Source organism: Pristis pectinata, chromosome 21 (assembly GCF_009764475.1).
Source record: "Pristis pectinata isolate sPriPec2 chromosome 21, sPriPec2.1.pri, whole genome shotgun sequence".
Classification (NCBI taxonomy): Eukaryota; Metazoa; Chordata; class Chondrichthyes; order Rhinopristiformes; family Pristidae; genus Pristis; species Pristis pectinata.
The window spans coordinates 8,989,879-9,009,983 of NC_067425.1; the positions used below are offsets into that span (position 1 = coordinate 8,989,879).

Sequence of the window (20,105 nt, forward strand, 5' to 3'; positions counted from 1 at the left end):
CTGAAATTGTGGTGTTTGCCAAGTTTGATAACAGAAAATACCGTAATGATTGTTTAGATGGCAGGGCTGTACTAGTTGATGCTGTATGTTTGATGGAGATTGTCAAGTTCCTTTCTGAAACACTTAAGGGTTTTGTATTATTGTCTTTCATAACTCTGGAATGTCCCAAAGCTCTTTACAGTCAATAAGTTATTGTGGTCTTAAGCTCATAACAATGTGATCATGATCAAATGGACTATTTTAGTGCTGACATTTAAATTTTGGTGGTGTTGCTAAAATATCAGCCAGACCACTGGAGAGAATTCCCCTGTTCTTCCTAGAAATAGTGCTGGGGGATTTTCTCTGTTTGAGAAGATGGATGAGACCTCGGCATAATGTCTCATCTCAAAGATAGGACCTCCAACTTATTCAGCCTATATTTTTTCATGGGAGTAATTTCTGTGAATAGATTAGTCTCATCCCCCCACCCCCAACTTGCAGTTAATGTTATATCTGCACAAAGGACTGATCAATATTTGTAAAAGTGTCTGCAAGTTACCAGTCTGAAGTTTGGTAGGGGGATGGGAACCAGAGCACTGGGTCAGAAAGTGAGGAATTGAGAGGAAGGTAGATGTCAGGGCCAGTAAAAGCAGGCAGGAGCAAAGTAATAGACTTGATGGGATGGACAGTTTGGAGTGTGTGTATTTGAATGCTAGGAGTATTATGGGTGAGGGTGATGAACTTAGATCATGGATCAGTACATGAAACTGTGGTGTTGTGGTCATAACAGAGACTTGGTTGAGAGAGGGACAGGAATCAGTGTGTAATATTCCAGGGTTTTGATGTTTTAGGAAGGATAGAGAGGGAGGTAAAAGGAGGTGGGGGAAGAGTTGTACTACTAATCAGGGACAATATCACAGCTGTACTGAGGGGACGTAATAGAGGGCTCATCCACCGTGTCTTAATGGGTAGAACTCAAAAATAAGAAAGGCACAATCACTCTGAGATTACACTACAGACCCCCCAATAGCCACAAGGACATTGAGGAAGAGATATGCAGGCAGATTAAGGAAAGGTGTAATATTAATAGGGTTGTTGTTGTGGGGGACTTCAAATTCCCTAATATAAATTGGGACCTCCTTGGTGTAAGAGGTTTAGACGGGGTAGGTGCATCCAGGAGGGTTTCTTAAATCAATATGTAGATGGTCCAACGAGAGGAGGGGCCGTACTGGACCTGGTGTTGGGTAATGAGAACAGTTTAGGGAACAGTGACCACAACTCCTTAAGTTTTAATACAGCTATAGATAAGGATAAGTATGAACCTTGGAGAGTATTAAATTGGAGCAGGGCAAACTATGGGAGCATTAGGCAGGAACTATGGAGAATTAGTTGGGAACAGCTGTTTTTGGGCTAGTCTACATCTGACATGTGGAGGGTGTTTAAAGACCAACTGCACAGAGTACAAGATAGGTATGTCCCAGTAAGGAGGAAGGACAAGGATGGCAAGGTAAGAGAACCTTGGATGTTGAGGGAGGTGGTGAATTTAGTCAAAAAAAAAGGAAAAGTATGTAAAGCTTAGGAAGCTAGGATCAGAGCACTTGAGGATTATAAAGAAGCTATAAAGGAACTCAAGAAGGGAATTAGGAAAGCCAGGAGGGGCCATGAAAAGTCCTTGGCAAGTAGGATTAAACAGAATCCCAAGGCATTCTATACATACATCAAAAGCAAGAGGATAACTAGGGAGAGGGTCGCCCCACTCAAAGATTAAGGAGGGAACATGTGTTTGGAAGCGGAGGATGTGGGTGAGGTCCTTAATGAGTAATTTGCATCAGTATTCACCAAGGAGAAGGACATGGAGGATAGGGAGATCCGTGTGGAGCATGCTAATGTGCTAGGGCATTTTGAAATAAAGGAGGAGGTACTGTTGGGTCTCTTGAAGAGCATTAAGGTGGATAAGTCTCCAGGGCCTGATAGGATATATCCCAGGTTATTGAGAGGCAAGAGATGAGATTGCTGGGTCTTGACCAATATCTTTGTGTCCTCTCTAGCCATAGGTGAGGCCCCAGAGGATTGGTGAGTAGCTAATGTTGTTTCATTATCCAAGAAGGGAAATGGGGATAATCCTGGTAACCGTAGACCGGTGAGTCTCATGTCAGTGATAGGGAAGTTACTGGAGAGGATTCTTACGGATAGGATTTATGAGCATTTGGAAAACCATAGCCTAATTAGGGACAGTCAGCATGGCTTTGTGCAGGGCAATTCATGCCTTACTAACTTGATTGAGTTTTTTAATGAGGTGACGAGGGTGATTGATGAAGGTAGAGCTGTGGATGTTGTCTACATTGGATTTTAGTAAGGCATTGGACAAGGTCCCTCATGGGAGGCTCATCCAGGAGATTAAAATGCATGGGATCCATGGTGAATTGACCGTTTGTAGAAGAGAGGGTAGTGGTCGAGGGGACTCATTCTAGCTGGAGGTCTCTGACAAGTGGTGTTCCTCAGGGATCCATACTGGAACCTCTGCTGTTTGTGATGTATATAAATGACCTGGATGAAAATGTACATGGGTGGGTTAGTAAATTTGCAGAAGATACGAAGATTGGTGGTGGTGTGGATAGTGTAGCAGACTGGCAAAGGATACAGCAGGAAAAAGATCAGTTGCAGATATGGGCGGAGAAATGGCAGATGAAGTTCAACCTGGCCAAATATGAAGTCTTTCACTCTGGGAGATCAAATGTAAAGAGACAGTACACTGTTGATGAGCAGAGGAATCTTGGGGTCCAAGTTCATAGCTCCCTGAAAGTGGCTACACAGGTTGATAGGGTAGTAAAGAAGACATATGGCATGCTTGCCTTCATTAGTCAAGGCATTGAGTTCAAGAGTCAGGAAGTTATGCTGCAGCTTTATAAATCTCTAGTTAGGCTGCATCTGGAGTATTGCATTCAGTTCTGGTCACCCCACTATAGGAAGGATGTTGAGGCTTTGGAGAGAATGCAGGAGAGGTTTACCAAGATGCTGCCTGGATTAGAGGGCATGTGCGATGAGGATAGGTTGGACAAACTTGGGTTGTTCTCTCTGGAGCAGTGGAGGCTGAGGAGATCTAATCGAGGTTTATAAGATTATGAGAGGCATAGATAGACAGCCAGTATCTTTTCCCCAGGGTTGAAATATCTAATATCAGAGGGCATGCATTTTAGGTGATGGGGGTAAGTTCAAAGGAGATGTGCAGGGCAGGTTTTTTTTACACAGTGGTGGGTGCCTGGAATGTGCTGCCTGCGTGGTGGTGGAGGTAAGTACTATAGGGGTGTTCAAGAAGCACTGGCACATGAATGTGAGGGAAATTATAGGATATGGACATTGTGTCGGCAGAAGGGATTAGTTTAGTTGGGCATTTTATTACTAATGTAATTGGTTCAGCACAACATTGTGGGCTGAAGGCCCTGTTCCTGTGCTGTACTGTTCTATGTTCTAAATCTTTTAGCATAAGCGACATCACTTTTCCAGATAGTTCAGACCTTGCAAATAGAATCTAAAATGAAAAATGATGCATTGTGCTATAGATAAATAATTTTGAAGCTTTTAGTGAAGTTAGAGAATCAGCTTTCTATTTCTTGAAAGTGATATGTAATGTGGGAGTGAGTGTTCCTTGGACAACTGTTGTCCTTCATTCTTCACCTGTCCTGTAATTTTTATACATCAATTTTGAACGTAAACTGTGAATTTTTACAGGCTATTTGAACAAGGAGTGCATAATATTTTAATCTGATAGCCCACAGCTTTGGACTATCACAGCAAAGGGATATTAAAGTCTGCTGCTTTCCTATTGTACATGGTTTAGATCAGGTGCCTGAGATGGACCAGGGATGAGTCTTGAATGTTTTTCTGTTCTGTGAGTTTAAGGTCATCTTATGGTACATCCACCAATGAGCTATCAAAAGAAACAACTTCTGAATTAATTTTTGCATTTGTATATCTAGCCGGTGAAATTTTCACATTTCTGAATTCACAAATTGACAGATGGAGACACGAGTCTGCAGGTGCTGGAATCTGGAGCAAAAATCTGCTTGAGGAACTCAGTGGATCAGGCAGCATCTCTGGAGGGAAATGGACCTTCCTTTCCTATCAGATTCTATCATCTGCAGCCCTTTGCCTTCACCTAAGACCTCCCAGCCTCTCACTATTTTGACTCTTCCCTCCTCCATTTGCCTGTCACCCCCATTCACCTGGATCCATCTATTGCTTGTCAGCTCTTGCTCCACCCCTTCCCCTCACCTCTTTATACTGGCTATCTCCCCTCTATCTCTCAGCCTAATGAAGGGTCTCAACCCAAAATGTCAGGTGTCCATTTCCCTCCATAGTTGCTGCCTGACCTGGGTTTCTCCAGCAGTTTTTTGTCACAAATTGTCATGTTGTGTAAAAAAAAAACACAAAAAAATCCCATAAGAGAATTTTCCAATAAAGGAAAAGTTATTTATAGGATTTGGGATTCTAAGTTAGGTGGTGGAGAGATTGAGTCGCAGATTGTGTGAAGTGAAAAATGGTTGTTTATGCACAAAACACATGGTTGAAATGATTGCGATGTTTCAGCAGTAAATCATTTTTAATGTCCCGTTTCTTGGAGATAAAGGAATAAAAATGGATTATTTTGGTTTCTACAGAATGTGCACGTCAAAGTTGAGTTTATTGTCATATGCACAGATGCAGTGGAAAAACTTGCAGCAACATCACAGGCATATAGCATCATATAAGCAGCATTCACGAGAAAAACAAACAAATTTACACAATTTTTACAAGAAAGAAGTAAAGTCCATTTTAGTGCACAGTAATCAAAATGATCATAGTGTTCCTAAACTGTAGTGATTAGGGTTTTGCTGGTTGGTTCAAGAACCGAATGAGTGAAGGGAAGTAGCTTAAACCTGGTGGTGTGGAACTTCAGGCTTCTGTACCTCCTGCCCTATGGTAGCTGTGAAAAGATGGCAGAGCCCGGATTGTGGGGATCTTTGATGGATGTTGCCACCTTGAGACAGCACCTCCTGTAGATACGACCAGTGGTGGGGAGGGATGTGCCTGTGATGTATTGGGTAGAGTCCACTGCTCTCTGCAGCTTCTTGCGTTTCTGCACATTCAAATTGCCGTGATGCAACCAGTCAGGATACTTTCAACAGTACATCTGTAGAAGTTTGTTGGACTGTTCAGTGATAAGCTGAACCTCCTTAACCTCCTGTAGTATGAAAGGCCAGGGGTCAGATGACAGTGACAACACTGCTGACCCCCATGGTCGGATGATAGCATTGCCTATCAGGTCGGAAGCTATACCACTGTCAATCAGGGGTCCGGCTCCGCCCTATTAGGTAAACAGCTTTGTCTTGCTGCACCACTCGGACTGGTCTGTGCGAGCACCTTTGTTCCTGGCCACATCTACTATTGGCCCGTTTAAAACACCTTTGTCCTTGCTGGGCTACCAGCACCCCAGCAGCATAAAAGTGCTACATGTTTGGTTTTTCTCTTTTTCTGTGTCCGAGGATGATAAGGTAAGCTGTGCACTACTCCAGGGCAGTTAGTTAAGGACTCCCGAGACCAAAGAGCCAACGTTTGTGCAGAATCAGGGTGTCCAAACATTATATAGTTTATTCCTTGATCATTTGTACCCAGTTATTGTGTGTGTGTGTGTGTGTGTGAACCTCACCCTCTGTCGCGATTTCCCTCCACATTCATGATCTCCTGCTTGAGAGTGTGTGAGTGCATCTGTTCCCATTCATTCTGTCCTGCGTTTGTCTTTGTTAATAAACCATTTTTAAATTACAAAGACTGTGTGTCCAGACCTTTATCTTTAAGATACCAAAAGAACCTTTCTCACAACACCTCCTCAGAAAGTAAAGACACTTACGCACATATGATTGCATTTATGTGCTGGTCCAAGACAGGTCATCTGATATGTTAATGCCCAAGAAACTATGATTGGGAAGAGCTTATTGGGTACAGAATTCCAAAATACTTAGTAACTAGTGGTCCACCATGTGATTAAGCATCTAATCAGATATTTAATTCTGATTAGGCTTCACAGAATTTTAGTTGTTTCCACAGCAAAAATCTGTTAATTTGTTGTCATCATCAAAGTCATCAAATTGTGCAGCATTTGACTAATATTTTTATGGATTTGAAATTTTAGGATTGCATGTTAAGGAATGTGAGGGGGAAACAATTTATCAGTGATGGTATACTATTAAAACTTTATGTAATCACCTTTTCAGGATGCAAAAAGTATGGCTAAATCAATGAGAATCTTACCTGCTTTAAACCAAAAAAAGAAGAAAAAGCAAATGACATTCGGTTGTTTGCTCTATTTTGAAAGGTTTCTCTGATTCTCCATTTCTTAATGCTGATAATTAGAAATGGAAATAATTTTTTATTGTGGCCTTGAGTGTGAGGTGAAATTGCTGTTTATTGAAGTTTACTGATTTAAAAGTGTCTTCTCGAATCAAGTTTCTTTTTATAATTGAGCAAAAATATGCAAGTTTCTTTTAAAGCCATTGTTCAGATGTTCCTTGTGGCTAATAGTATTCTTGTGAACACCCTGAGGTTAATTAGAGGTGAAATGCTCGGTGAAGTTGATATGATCTGGTCATAAATCATTGCCTCCTGCTTTTGAGAAATCAGGTCAGAAAAAACACCAGGAAGCAAATGGTGCCTTTTCCATACTTTTGACCCTGTGCTATGTCAAAGTCTATTCAAAGTCTATGTTTGATATGTACGTTATACATTATTAGTTTGTTGTTTTTACATATATAATTAACACTAGGTTCACCATCTTTGAGAATGTTATTTATTAGTTCATTCATGTCTATTTGCATGCATTTCTGTCATTTTTATTTGCTTCCCTTATCTGTCTACTAAAATTATTAACTTGGGTGGGATCGTCTTGACTGCTGCTAATGTGTAACTGTTAAACAGGAAGTGTGGTTCTGTGGGATGGAACTGAAAACTGTTAAGTCTGATGCCACTCCTTTCTAGCTCTATGCAGGCTTAGTCATGTTCATTCTTTCCTCAGTTTATGACTTTTATGCTTTTTGTTTGCTTTTATATAACTTTGGTTTCCTACTTCTCTTTCTTCTGCTAGATAGCATGTAGTGACAAAGTGTAATTCAATTCTTGATACGACAGTTTAATACTCCGGAGTATTGTAGAAGTAGTTTGCATTTGTGCTTTTTTTTTTGTCTCCCCCCTTCTCATCTCCCCGCTCTCCTCCTCCTCTCTCCCTCAAAGAAAAACTGAAGGAATTTTGTTTGTTTTCTTTGGCTGGTCTTCCTCCTTCCGAGAACATTATAGCACGGTGGAAGAAGGTGTTTGGCCCGTTGGCCTTCATCAGTCAGGGCGTCGGGTATAGGAGTTCGGACATTATGTTGCAGTCATACAAGACGTTGGTGAGACTGCACTTGGAGTATTGTGTACGGTTTTTGTTACCCTGTTATGGGAAAGGTGTCACTAAGCTGGAAAGGGTGCAAAGAAGATTTATGAGAATGTTGCCAGGACTCAAAGGCCTGAGTTATAGAAAGAGGTTGGGCAGGCAAGGACTAAATTCTTTGGAGCATAGGAGACTGAGGGATGACCTTATAGAGGTATATAAAATCATGATGGGCGTAGATAGGTGAATGCACAGTTTTTTTTTCCCCCCAAGGAAAGGGAATCCAAAACTAGAGGGCACAGGTTTAAGGTGAGAGGTGAAAGATTTAATGTCTTCACGCAGAGAGTGGTGTGTATATGAAACATGCTGCCAGAAGGAGTGGTTGAGGCAGGTACAAAAACATTTAAAACACAGTTGGACAGGTACATGGATAGAAAAAGTTTAGAGGGATGTGGGCAAATTGGACTAGCTTAGATGGGAATCTTGGTCGGCATGGATGACCTGGGCTGTAGGCCCTGTTTCCATGCTGTATTACTCTATGACTCAATAAAGTTCAAACAGTAGCACTCAATTTATGACTGAACTGTCATCAACAATGAAGCCTGGATCAACATCCAATTTAACCTCGCTCTGCACTTCTCTGGTAGGCATTCTAAAGTGATGGTAGAGAGCAAGGTTTTAAAAAAAAGCATACAGTGATTAATTCTGTAATAGGATGCATCAAAGAAAGACGTATAGTTTATTAGCTTAGGATGGGGTAAGCCCTATCCCAGGTAATTGCAAAATATGTATGATTTAAAAACTTTGTATAGCTAGGACATAAATCAGTAAACGCTGGAAATGTTTGGCAGAGTAATCTGCATCTAACTGGTTTTATGTTCAAAATATTATTTTATCTACTATTTTTCCAGAGGTGCTGACAGGCATGCTGAGTGTTTCAAATACTTTCAGTTTTTAATTTGCTTTTGGTATAATATAGTGTAGAAAAATGGATTAGTAAAAGTGGGAGAGGGAAGGCAGTTTACAGTTTTTGGTGCTATGCTATCACTTACATAGTTTTTGCCTTTGCGTCAGTCATTTGCTAATGTTACTACTTCCTTCAGTTTATTATGCTCCTCATCTTTTCATTGCGGTTGCTTTTTAGCTTGTTAACCTCTTGTGCCTGTGCTTTTTATTCCAAGTGCAGCTGTACAGAAAATGTAAAATGACTTGTGTCTTAGGCTGATTTTGTTCTGATATTGTTTGCAAAACTTTTGTCAGTTGGCACCAGTAAAGTTTTCTTTTATTTCAATTTTTTTCCTCTTGGCTCGGTGATAGCAGTTTTGCCCTGATTCGGAAGATTGTGGCTAGAAAAGCCCTCACTAGAGATTTGAGTGCACAATTTGATCTGAATTTTTAGTGCACTTTTAATGGAAGTGGTGTCCTGTCAGGTGCCATCTTTGGCTGAGACTTTAAATCAAGGTCTCATTTATCTTCGGAGTTGAGCAATGCCACAATTAATGGACTAGAACAAGCCTGTGCAGTCCTACCACATCCAGTTATGGTGGCGGACAGTTTTAACAGCCAACACGAAGAGGCTGCTCTAAGAACATGCGCAACAATGACAGGACCCAGCATTTGAGTGCTGAAGGTCAGGCTGAAACATCTGCTATCACATTCAAGTGCCAAGTGCATGATTCATCTTGGGTTTCTCTGAAGATCCCCACCATCCACAGAAACTGGCTTCATCAGGTATCCATGTGATATCAAGAAACACCTGAGAGCACAGATACAGCAAAGACAGTGCAACCAGACAATATCCTGGCTGTGGGACTAAAGATTTGCACTTCAGAATCAGTCAAGCCTCTAGCAGAACTGTTCCAAACAGTTGTAATACTGGTATCTATCCAGCAGGACCAATCCAATCTAGCTATTCCCCCCAATCGGTATGCACTCAATCAATTGTAAATGATGGGCGAAGGGTGTTGTCAATTGTGCCATCAAGGGGTACCAGTACCAATTCTCACCAATAACCTGCTCACTGATTTTCACTTAGGATTTTGATAGGATCATTCGTCTCCAGCCTAATTCACAGCCTTGGTTCAAGCTCATTTAGGTCAGGAATTCTAGGGATGATCAGTGAATAGGTTTAGGTGAGAATTCAAATGTTCAATGCAGTTTTGAATGACTTGAGTAAAAACAGTGGTGGAAGTGCTCAGCAGATGGGGCAGTATCTATGAAGAGATAAATTATTCACTTTTAGGTCCATCTTGCAGCAGCTGATGTGTGTATGCATGAGCATATGACTTTTCAAGTTTCGTCTGGATCAGGCTTCAGCTGAGAATCTAAGCATAATAAACCTTTTTCTTCCCTTGCCTTCCCCCCTTCTCTCACCCCATATAGGCAAAATGAGCAGACCGTTGCCCCTCTGACTTGAAGATGTGGGTGATAGGAGTGAACAGATATTTTAATCTAGTATGAAAGCTCGTTGATTTTCTGGTGTAAAAGTGCCTCTTACATTTCCACCATCTTTACTGCCCTTTCATTTATTGGGCATTCATCTGGGTAAATTGTGTGAAATTCTAGGCCAGTATGCACAGTGTTGAGGTTAGCGTAACACTATTACAGCGCCAGCTACCCGGGTTCAATTCCACTGCTATCTGTAAGGAGTTTGTACATTCTCCCCGTGTCTGCGTGGGTTTCCTCCGGGTGCTCGGGTTTCCTCCCACATTCCAAAGGTGTACAGGTTAGGTGCTGTGGGCATGCTACATTGGCACCAGAAGAGCGGTGACACTTGCGAGCCGCCCCCAGAACATCTTCAGTAATGCAAAAAGACACATTTCACTGTTTCGATGTACCATATGACCAATAAATAAATGATTCTTATCTTGTCTTAGAATGGTCCTTGAGCAAGATGCACTAGAAGTTGTTATATTGTATTTTGGCAGACATTAGCTTATTGTGGAATAGTGAGGAGAAAGTTGTTTAAGCCTTATCACAAGTTGATGGGGCTGGTGCGTCTGTTCTTTGAGACATTGTGTGCTACATGGAATTGGCCTTTGAGTGATCCTGCGGCAGCAATTCAAGATGCTAATGTTTTCCTAGATGATACTACTCCATTTTAAGCAGTCATGGGCCAGGGATTCTCAAGAATCAATGAGGATATTACATTTCTTTTCAAGGAAATTGAGAATTAACTTGGTGTTTTCTATCTCCACCTGCAAATCTCTTCCCATGAAGGAGCTCACAGTGGAGTGCTTCTTGTGGGATACTGGCAACAGACATGCAAATGACCTGAAGATGTTTGGTTTAGGAATATTGGTGCGAAGAACTCCTGCTGTAAAGCTGTGGGATGAGGATGATTGATCTCCAACCACAACAGTCTTTTGTGTGAAGTATGACTCCTACAATTGGAGTGCTTTACCCTCTTTGTCCACAGTCTTTGCTTTTTACCAAGGTTCCTGGTGCCACACTCAGTCAAATGCTGCCCTCTTGTTGGAGTCATTCTTGCCTTGCTTCTGCAATATAGCCCTTTAGACTCTTAATGACTCTGTGAATTACTTTAAACTGAATTGATTTATGGAGCCTTTCAGCCTTCAATGTCATGGTGTTTTAGGTGCATGTGTAAATAGTAGTTAAATACTAAATAGTGGTCAAGACTCTGCCTCTACCACCCCTTCAGGCTGTGCATTTCAGATTTCAACCACACTCTGGGTGAAAAATATTTTCCTCAAAACTACTCTAAATTTCCTACCCTATAAATCTCTGCCCCCTGGATATGGATACCTCTGCTAAGGGGAAAAGTTTCTCACTACCTACTTTATCCACAACTCTAATAAATTTTTGTATTTCAAACAAGTCCCTCTTGGCCTTCTCTGCTCCAAAGAATGAAATCCAGCCTATCCAGTCTCTCCTCATAGCTAAAACACTGCATTGCAGGCAACGTTCTGATGAACCTCCTGCAATAACACCCATCCTATAATGTAATCAGAACTCCAGTTGTGGCCTAACTAGTGCTTTCTATCATTACACCTTAATCTCCCTGTTCTTTTTCCTATGCCCTGGCAAATGAAGGCAAGTGTCCTGTATGGCGGCTTAATCATCTTATATTTACCTGTGTTGCTGTCTTCAGGGATTCCTGGATATGAAGACCAAGAGTCTTCTGTTTCTCAGAAATTTGAATATTACTGTTCATTGTTTGTCCTAGCCAATTAGTCCTTTCAAAATGTATCACCTCGCAGTTTTCTGGATTAAATTTCATCTGCCATTTCTTTGCTGATCTTAACAACTCATTGTTGTTTAGCCAGAGATTACCCTCATTATTCTTATTACACTGGTAGTCTTCATATCATCTGTATACTTATCAATTATACCTACTATATTCATATCCAGATTGTTAACGTACATAACAAGCCAGCAAGGATAACAGCACAGCTCCCTGCAATACACAATTGGCCACAAGTTTCCAATTGCAAGTACAACCTTGGTCATCACCCTCTGCCTTCTAATGCCAAGCTAATTGTGGACCCATTTTACCAAATTGTCCTGGATCCCATCGGCTTTTACTGTTTGAGTTGATCTCTCGTGCAAAACCTCTTTAAAGTCCTCACTAATGTCTATGTGGGCTGCATCACTGGCACTACCCTCATTGACATGCTTAGCCACCACCCAAAAAAATTAAATCATATTAGCTCCTGTCTGAACAGGAGGTAGGTGGGATGACTGTTGTTCAACATCTGAGGGATGTTCGTTAGAATGCAGAGAATCCCTAACGTTGTTGTTTCTACCTAAGTAATATATTGGGGGATTTGAGAACAAACAGCCTGGTAGAATAAAAATGAGGTGAACTAAGCTGAAGCAGATTGGTGTTTTCTTATTTACAGTATAGATTTTTTCCCCTCAACTTTTTCCATCTGGTTTTTCTGCCTACCTTAACTCTGACTACAGTTTGACATGTTTTGATACTTTACCCAAGTTCCTATTTATGTTGGTAGGCTCATGCAGAATCAGGTTTATTATCGCTGACATATTTTGTGAAATTTGTTTTGCGTCAGCAGTACAGAGCAATACGTAAAGACAAAAAAATTACTATACGTTATAAAATTTAAATAGTGCAAATAGGGATAACGAGGTAATGTTCATGGGCCATTCAGAAATCTGATGGCGGAGGGGAAGAAGCCGTTCCTGAAACGTTGAGTGCGAGTCTTCAGGCTCCTGTACCACCTCCCCGATGGTAGTAATGTGAAGAGATCATGTCCTGGATGGTGAGGGTCCTTAATGATAGATGGCACTGCCTCTTGAAGATGTCCTCGATGGCGGGGAGGGTTGTGCCCGTGATGGAGCTGGTTGAGTCTACAACCTTCTGTAGCCTCTTTCAAACCTGTGCATTGGAGCCCTATACCAGCCGGTGATGCAACCAGTCAGAATGCTCTCCACTGTACATCTGTAGAAATTTGCAAGAGTCTTTGGTGACATACCAAATCTCCTCAAACTCCTAATGAAATAGAGTTGCTGGCGTGCCACCTTCTTGATTGCATCAATGTGTTGGGCCCAAGATAGATTCTCTGAAATGTTTTAATGCCCAGGAATCTGAAGCTGCTCACCCTTTCCACTGCTGACCCATCAATGAGGACTGGTGTGTGTTCTCCTGACTTCCCCTTCCTGAAGTCCACAATCAATTCCTTGGGCTTGCTGATGTTAAGTGCAAAGTGGTTGTTGTGACACCACTCAACCAGCTAATCTATCTCACTTCTGTACGTCTCCTCGTCACCATCTGAGATTCTGCCAACAACAGTGGTGTCAAGATTAAGATGCATGGGATCCATGGTGATTTGGCCATTTTGATCCAGAATTGGCTGAGGACAGAGAAGAGGGTTGTGACTGATGGGACTTATTCTGGTTGGAGGTCCGTGATTAGTGGTATTCCACAGGGATCTATAGTGGGACCTCTGGTGTTTATGATGTATTTAAATGACTTGGATGAAAACGTGCATGGGTGGGTTAGTAAGTCCACAGATGACACGAAGATTACTGGCATCGTGGATACAGTGGGGTATAGATCAGTTTCAGATATAGGTAGAGAAATGGCAAATGGAGTTTAATCTGGCCAAGTATGAGGTGTTGCACTTTTTGAGATCAAATGTCAAGGGACAGTACACAGTTAATATCAGGACCCTTAACAGCGTTGATGTACAGATGGATCTTGGGGTCGAAGTCCATTAGCTCCCTGAAACTGGCTGCACAGGTTGATAGGGTGGTAAAGAAAACATATGGAATGCTTGCTTTTTTTAGTTGAGGCATTAAGTTCAAGAGTCAGGGAGTTGTGCTGCAGCTTTATACAACTCTGGTTAGGCCACATCTGGAGGATTGTATTTGATTCTGTTCGCCCCATTATAGGAAGGATGTCGAGGCTTTGGAGAGGATGCAGAAGAGGTTTACCAGGATGCTGCTTGGATTAGAGGGCATATGCTATAAGGAGAGGTTGGACAAACTTGGGTTGTTTTCTCTGGAGCGGCGGAGGTTGAGGGGAGACTTGATAGAAGTGTATAAGATAGAGTAGATGATTGGTTTCTTTATCCCAGGGTCGAAATGTCTAATACTAGAGGGCATTTAAGGTAAGTTCAAAGGAGATGTGTTTTGTTTTACACAGAGTGGTGGGTGCCTGGAATGTGCTGCCAGGAGTGGTAGTGGAGGGAAATACAGTAGAGATATTTAAGAGGCTCTTAGGCTCATTAATGTGCAGAGAATGGAGGGATATGAGCATTGTGTAGGCAGGAGGGATTAGTTTAGTTAGCCATTTAATTAGTTCGGCACAACATTGTGGGCTGAAGGGCCTGTTCCTGTGCTGTACAGTTCTATGTTCTAAGTGTCGGCCTAAACAGTGAGTTTTACTGTTTGCACTCAATAGTGGGGAATGGAAGCATTGTATAACTTGCCCCTTCTTGTCAGTAAAGTGATACTTGCTGCATTTCTAAGGCTTACTGGCTGAGAAATAACTGTGCAAGCCTTGAACCTGCTGACTTTGAATGCTTTATTAGTACAGATCAAAAATTGAATCATCTCCACTGTTGCATCTTGGTAAATTCTAGAATATATGGTTTGCTGAAAAATTAAATTCCATGTTAATAATGTTACATGAAGGGTTATTTTATTTTTTAACATTTATTAAACTCTGACAATTGAGTGTTATAACATCCAGTGCAAAGTACCTGTTCTTTTACTATAGCTAACTAATACGCTTTTATGCTGTTCTAAGTGAAGCACCATTACTATGTTAGGTTGACCAACTGTTTGAGTTTGGCAATTGGTGCTATTTCTCAGCATGTTTATGCTGTAAGCTATTTTCTTCTGACTCCCCTTTTCACCAACAACTGAGGCCATATATGAAATATCTAGGATAAGTTCTTAAGCTCTGTGTAAATACATGAACCAGGTTATTGGTATTCATTTACAAAAACAGCTTTGCAAATCTATTTGGGGCCAGTTATGGAGTGGCAAGATACAATTCTTAGATTCTTTGCTTTTATTTTGCAAATATGATAAAAATTTAGAACAGCTCAAAAGGTATTTATTTCTTCTATCACTACTTTAGCACTTGAAGTCAAACACTTATCATTGCCACTGTCTATTTTGTTTATTCAATGCTCAGATTGTATTCTTTCAATGGAAGATACTTTCAAAAGATTTCTTAGTACATCTTAGATGATCACATCAGATGAGAAATGTATAAAACGTGCTATGTCAATAATGAATTACGAATCAAGCATTGACCTAATATCAAAGTAATCACATTAAAACCAGGCTTGAAGGGATCATGTTGACTGGTTTTATTTTAAGCTGCCACATATGTAAAGCATGAGTATAAGAGCTAAAAAAAAGCCACTTGTTTGCTCCTGATTTAGTTTCATTTGTCGTGTGTCATGGGGATTGGCTGCAGATCTCAAAGTCTGTCTGAGCTCCTTAGACCAAGGTCACCGTCCTCGTGTAAATATAATCTTTTAATTATGTCTGTGTTGTTTGCCAGCTTTTGTAAATTAAGTTTAAATTTCAATCACTTATGCAGCATCGCTAGGTTTAATACACACTCTTGTGGTCTTTAGCATTAACATTAGTTGAAATTGAAACATAAGGATTTTATTTTCTCTTCATTCTCATTGCCCAAAGATTTCCTGAAACAATTGACTCGAGCTCAAAAGATCCTCTGGGGTCTTGCACTAAGGGCTATTAGGGAAAAAGAAGGATTAGTTCTTCATTTGTTAGCACAGATGACCAACAATAGGTTCATCTAATAATTTTTGGATGCCACAACAAAATGCATGTTTTCATTTGACTCCCATGTGATGACAGTAGACACTGGGTACTTGTCAGAAATCCTATCTGACTTTTCTGACTCCCTCCCCTCTCAACACAGATTCAGAGGCCTTTCTTGGTGAGGTGAAAAACTTCAATTTTAGTTACTTATTTTGAAATATATATTTAATATTCATTGCCAACATATGTGGTAAACTAAACAACAAATAGCTGTACATCTTCATAATAACCACAATTCCATACAATTGAGAGAATGTTTAATGCTGGGTAAGATCTTCTGTATCCCATTGTGGAAACAGATCCTGGTTGGTAGTAAAATGAACATGTATGAGTGGTAAGACCAAGTAGATCAGAGTCCTTTAAAGTGTTGTACTTATGACAATCTGTCATTTGGTTGGGCAGTTAACAAATAAAGGACCTGTGCGGTCGAGGGAGGCAGTTGTAAACCACTTGGGGCTGCTTCTATATATTTAAAAGAATCAATTGCGGTGACAGAAGCTGCAGGTTATATTGTTGAACTGTGTGATATGAAGGGTATGCCAAAAATAATTGATTTTGATGAATTATCTTGTCTTTATGATACTTGCGTTGTATGACATCTCTACTTTGACACTTTGTGTAGTTTAGGTTGATATCTTGTGAAAGGAGTGGGGAGGGGGTACAAAAATAATGAGATGGTAAGCTTGTAAAATATCCGCTCTTTTTTGAAGGTATGGTATAGAAGCAATAGGGTTTATTGTGTAGAATAATGCATTTAAAAACTAATGATAATCTCCTGGGTGCTCTCCCATTCACCAATGTCCATAAATTTCAGTGTCTTTAGTGCTGTGTTGCAATTATTACTGTGTTAAATGGCAAGATTCAGAATATGTTGTTGCTTACAACTGGATGCTCATGAAGTGACGTGGGTGATGAGTAGCACCATTTATATTCCACTATAATTTTTATTCTGATCACCTGCCTTTCCATTTACTTTAATCCTAAATCAAGTCAGAAAACTAGCCCCTGGTTCAGTGAAGAGTGTCGAAGATCATTCTTAGACCAGCAGCAGCTATATATTTATTTTTTTTGTTGTTTATATATGATGCCAATCTGCTTAACTTGTAACATATCAGTGCTGAATAGAAGAGGCAACTGAACTGTGTGATGACTCAATATCTAGATTTGGTCAACTTTATAGACATCCAGCATCCATTTATGAATAGTGGACAATTTAATGGGTAATGAGAGGAGGCTTCCTAAACATCTCCCATCCTAAATAATGAACCACAATTTTTCTATGCATCTTTGGCCAGACCTCCTGAAGACCTCCCTATCTCAAAGCCGGTCTTCAGCTAATTCCATGGTATCAAAAAACAGCTGAGAGCATTCAATACAGTAAAGGCTATTTGACTAGATATTGTCTCAGCGCTAGTGCTGTACATGTGTGCTGTGCTGTGGAACTAGCTGCACCTCTGCAATATCGTGCAATGCAATAGAAGGTGTCCTCAATGTGGAAACAGTAATGCCACAGGGCTCTGCAGAGGTTACTGCTTTCAGTATAGTTACAATACTGGCATTTTTGTGACATGGTGGAAAATTGCCTAGGTATGTTCTGTCAGAAAAAGGTAGGACAGATCCAATCTGACTAATCATTTCATGCTCAGTCATAATAAGGTGAAGAAAGATGTTGGTGACATTATTGCCAAGTGCCACTTAGCTCAACAACACTCACTTTGGGTCTGCCAAGGACCACTGTACTCCAGACATTATATTCTTACTCAAAACATTTAAAAATGAGGGAATTCCAGAGAAAGTTCTTGATGGCCAGGCAGCATATAGTGGTTTGGTAACATCGATCTCTGGTAATTGGGGGTAGATGAGTGATGGGGTAAGTCCTCTAGTGGCTGAAATAATATCTAGCATGAAGGAAGATGGCTGTGGTTGTTGGTGTATTATTTCAGCCCCAAGTTATCTCTGTAGAAGGTTTTTCAGGACTAAATGTAGGCCTGACCAGTTCTAATATTGTGCATCACTTCATGGTGTCTTTTTTTAATAGGCTGCTAAGAAGTTTGTAAAAGTGGCTTGGCAACTGATAACTCTGAACTATCAAACTATCATGTTGTGTCAATGCTGCAAAGCTTTCCGTGTTCAGTTCAGGAAAGCATACCTTCAGCTCTTTGACCTGTCAGTCACAGACTGGACATCTTACTAGTTATGAAGCAGTAGTTTTTATCTTCCATATTAAATGTAGAATTTTCAAAAGGCATTGCTGGGCAATGTTGTGTTGACTTCATCGTTATTAGAAAAATTGTGTATTCAGCAGAGGAAGGCTAAATGAAGGAATGGTGATGTGAACACACAGGGGATACCTTTATTATTCCTTTTTCAAAAGTGTTGATGTCATTACCTTTTATGAGAGATGTCCGATGGATCAGGAAGCTGGATTTGTAGAAAATTAATGAATGACCTTTTCCTCCAAGTACAAAACTTCTATGCTACAGTGTGTCAGAAGCAGTTTTCCTGCATCTTTGGAATAATGAAAGATTTAAAATTCCTATCTTGTGATTTTCATTTGCATTTCTTTAAATCAGGTAAATTTATGCAAGTGAGTGCTAGTAAAGTGTGTGTTTCTGCTGGTTAAAATATTTAGTTTTTCCACTCATCTCTTGCAAGAAATGTGCGTGAATGAATGGTAGGTAGAACACTTAAACTGGGGTTCACTTGTTTAGAGGTGACTTTGATTCTTGGCTTTACAAAACTCTAGTTAGACCACACTTAGAGTACTGTGTTCAGTTCTGGTCGCCGCATTATAGGAAGGATGTGGAGGTGTTGGAGAGGGTGCAGAGGAGATTTACCAGGATGCTGCCTGGATTAGAGCGTATGGAATATGAGGAGAGGCTTAAGGTGATGGGGCTTTATTCACTGGAAAGGAGGAGGATGACAGGAGACATGATAGAGGTATATAAAATATTGAGAGGAATAGATAGAGTAGACAGTCAGCGCCTCCTTCCCAGGGCACCAATGCTCAAGACGAGAGGTCATGGCTTTAAGGTTATGGGTGGGAGGTTCAGGGGAGATGTCAGGGGGAGGTTTTTCACCCAGAGTGGTTGGTGCATGGAATGCACTGCCTGGGGTGGTGGTGGAGGCAGATACATTGGACAGGTTCAAGAGTTTGTTGGATAGGCATATGGAGGAATGTGAGATAGAGGGATATGCAGGAGGAAAGGGTTAGATAGTATGAGGGTGGTTTGATGGACGGCACAACATGGTGGGCCGAAGGGCCTGTTTTGTGCTGTATGGTTCTATGGTTTTTGATTTGAGGATAAATTTCCTTTAAAATCAAAAAATGCTAAAGGGAACTTCCATAGTAATTACTGATCTGACAAGCAGAAAATGTCAGACCAAGGCTAGCTCTGGTATTTTGAACACTTCTCGAAGGAGTTCCATACATTTTTACTTATTTATTTAAAACCCTTTCTGCTTTGTTTCAGTGGTCAAGTCTTTTTTTGCTGCAAGGCAAAGGGAGCACTTGGTACTGAGAGACAGAACTCCTTTGTTTCAGGTACTCTGTATCAGCATCAGAAACTGCTAGGTTGCTTGGAGCCGATCTTGCTGTAAATTTCACTTGACCAGGTCCCAATCATATGCCTTGACCTAATCAGTTGAGTGATGCACCATAATATAATTGTCCCTTTTCCTTGTACTTCTGTTATTCACCAGTCACTTTGCATGAAATATTCATTTCTATTCAATAAAATATAACTCTTTGTAATCCTATTTTGTGCATTAGCAAATGCAGTCACTTTTTACTCTGCTCTGATATATGGAGCAAGATACTTCTGTGCAATGCTAGTTTCAAAATCCAATCCATGAACTTGGACTGTGAGTTTGCAGATGGGTAATGGGATTGAATGTACCTGTAGAATATTTTAATCAGAAATCAGAAAACTACCCAGGAGGTGGAAAAAGAATTCATTGAGCAATTCAGGCATTGCAAAAAATAAATTTATGCAGGTGAATCACAAAATTAATAAAGGGGAAGTATTTTTAAAAAATAATTTGACCACCTGCTCCTGTAAGTTTGGTGACACAACCGTTGTCACATTTACAGCTCATTGTAGAATCACACAGCATAGAAATGGGCCCTTTCGGCCTGCCTCGTCCATGCTGATGTGATGCCCATCTACCCTAATCCCATTTTCCTCCATTAGGCCCGTATTCCCCCATGCCTTTCTTTTCTAGGTACCTGTCCAAATGCCTTTTAAACGTTGTAATTGTACTTGCCTTTACTACCTCGTCCGGTAGCCTGTTTCAGATAACTACCACCCATTGTGTGAAAAACTTAGATCTCCTTTAAATTTCTCCTCTCTCACCTTAAACCTTTTGTCCTCTAGTTCTAGACTCTGCCTTGGGAAAAAGCCATCCTCCCAACAGTATCCCTAATTAGCATAAA

At 40.7% G+C, this 20,105-nt stretch overlaps 1 protein-coding gene across 11 annotated transcripts in view; it reads left to right on the forward strand.

The window, feature by feature from the left end:
- LOC127581165 (kinase suppressor of Ras 1-like) overlaps nt 1–20,105 on the forward strand; it is a 159,173-nt gene that overhangs the window by 92,140 nt on the left and 46,928 nt on the right. The gene's annotated exons all lie outside the window — the stretch shown is intronic.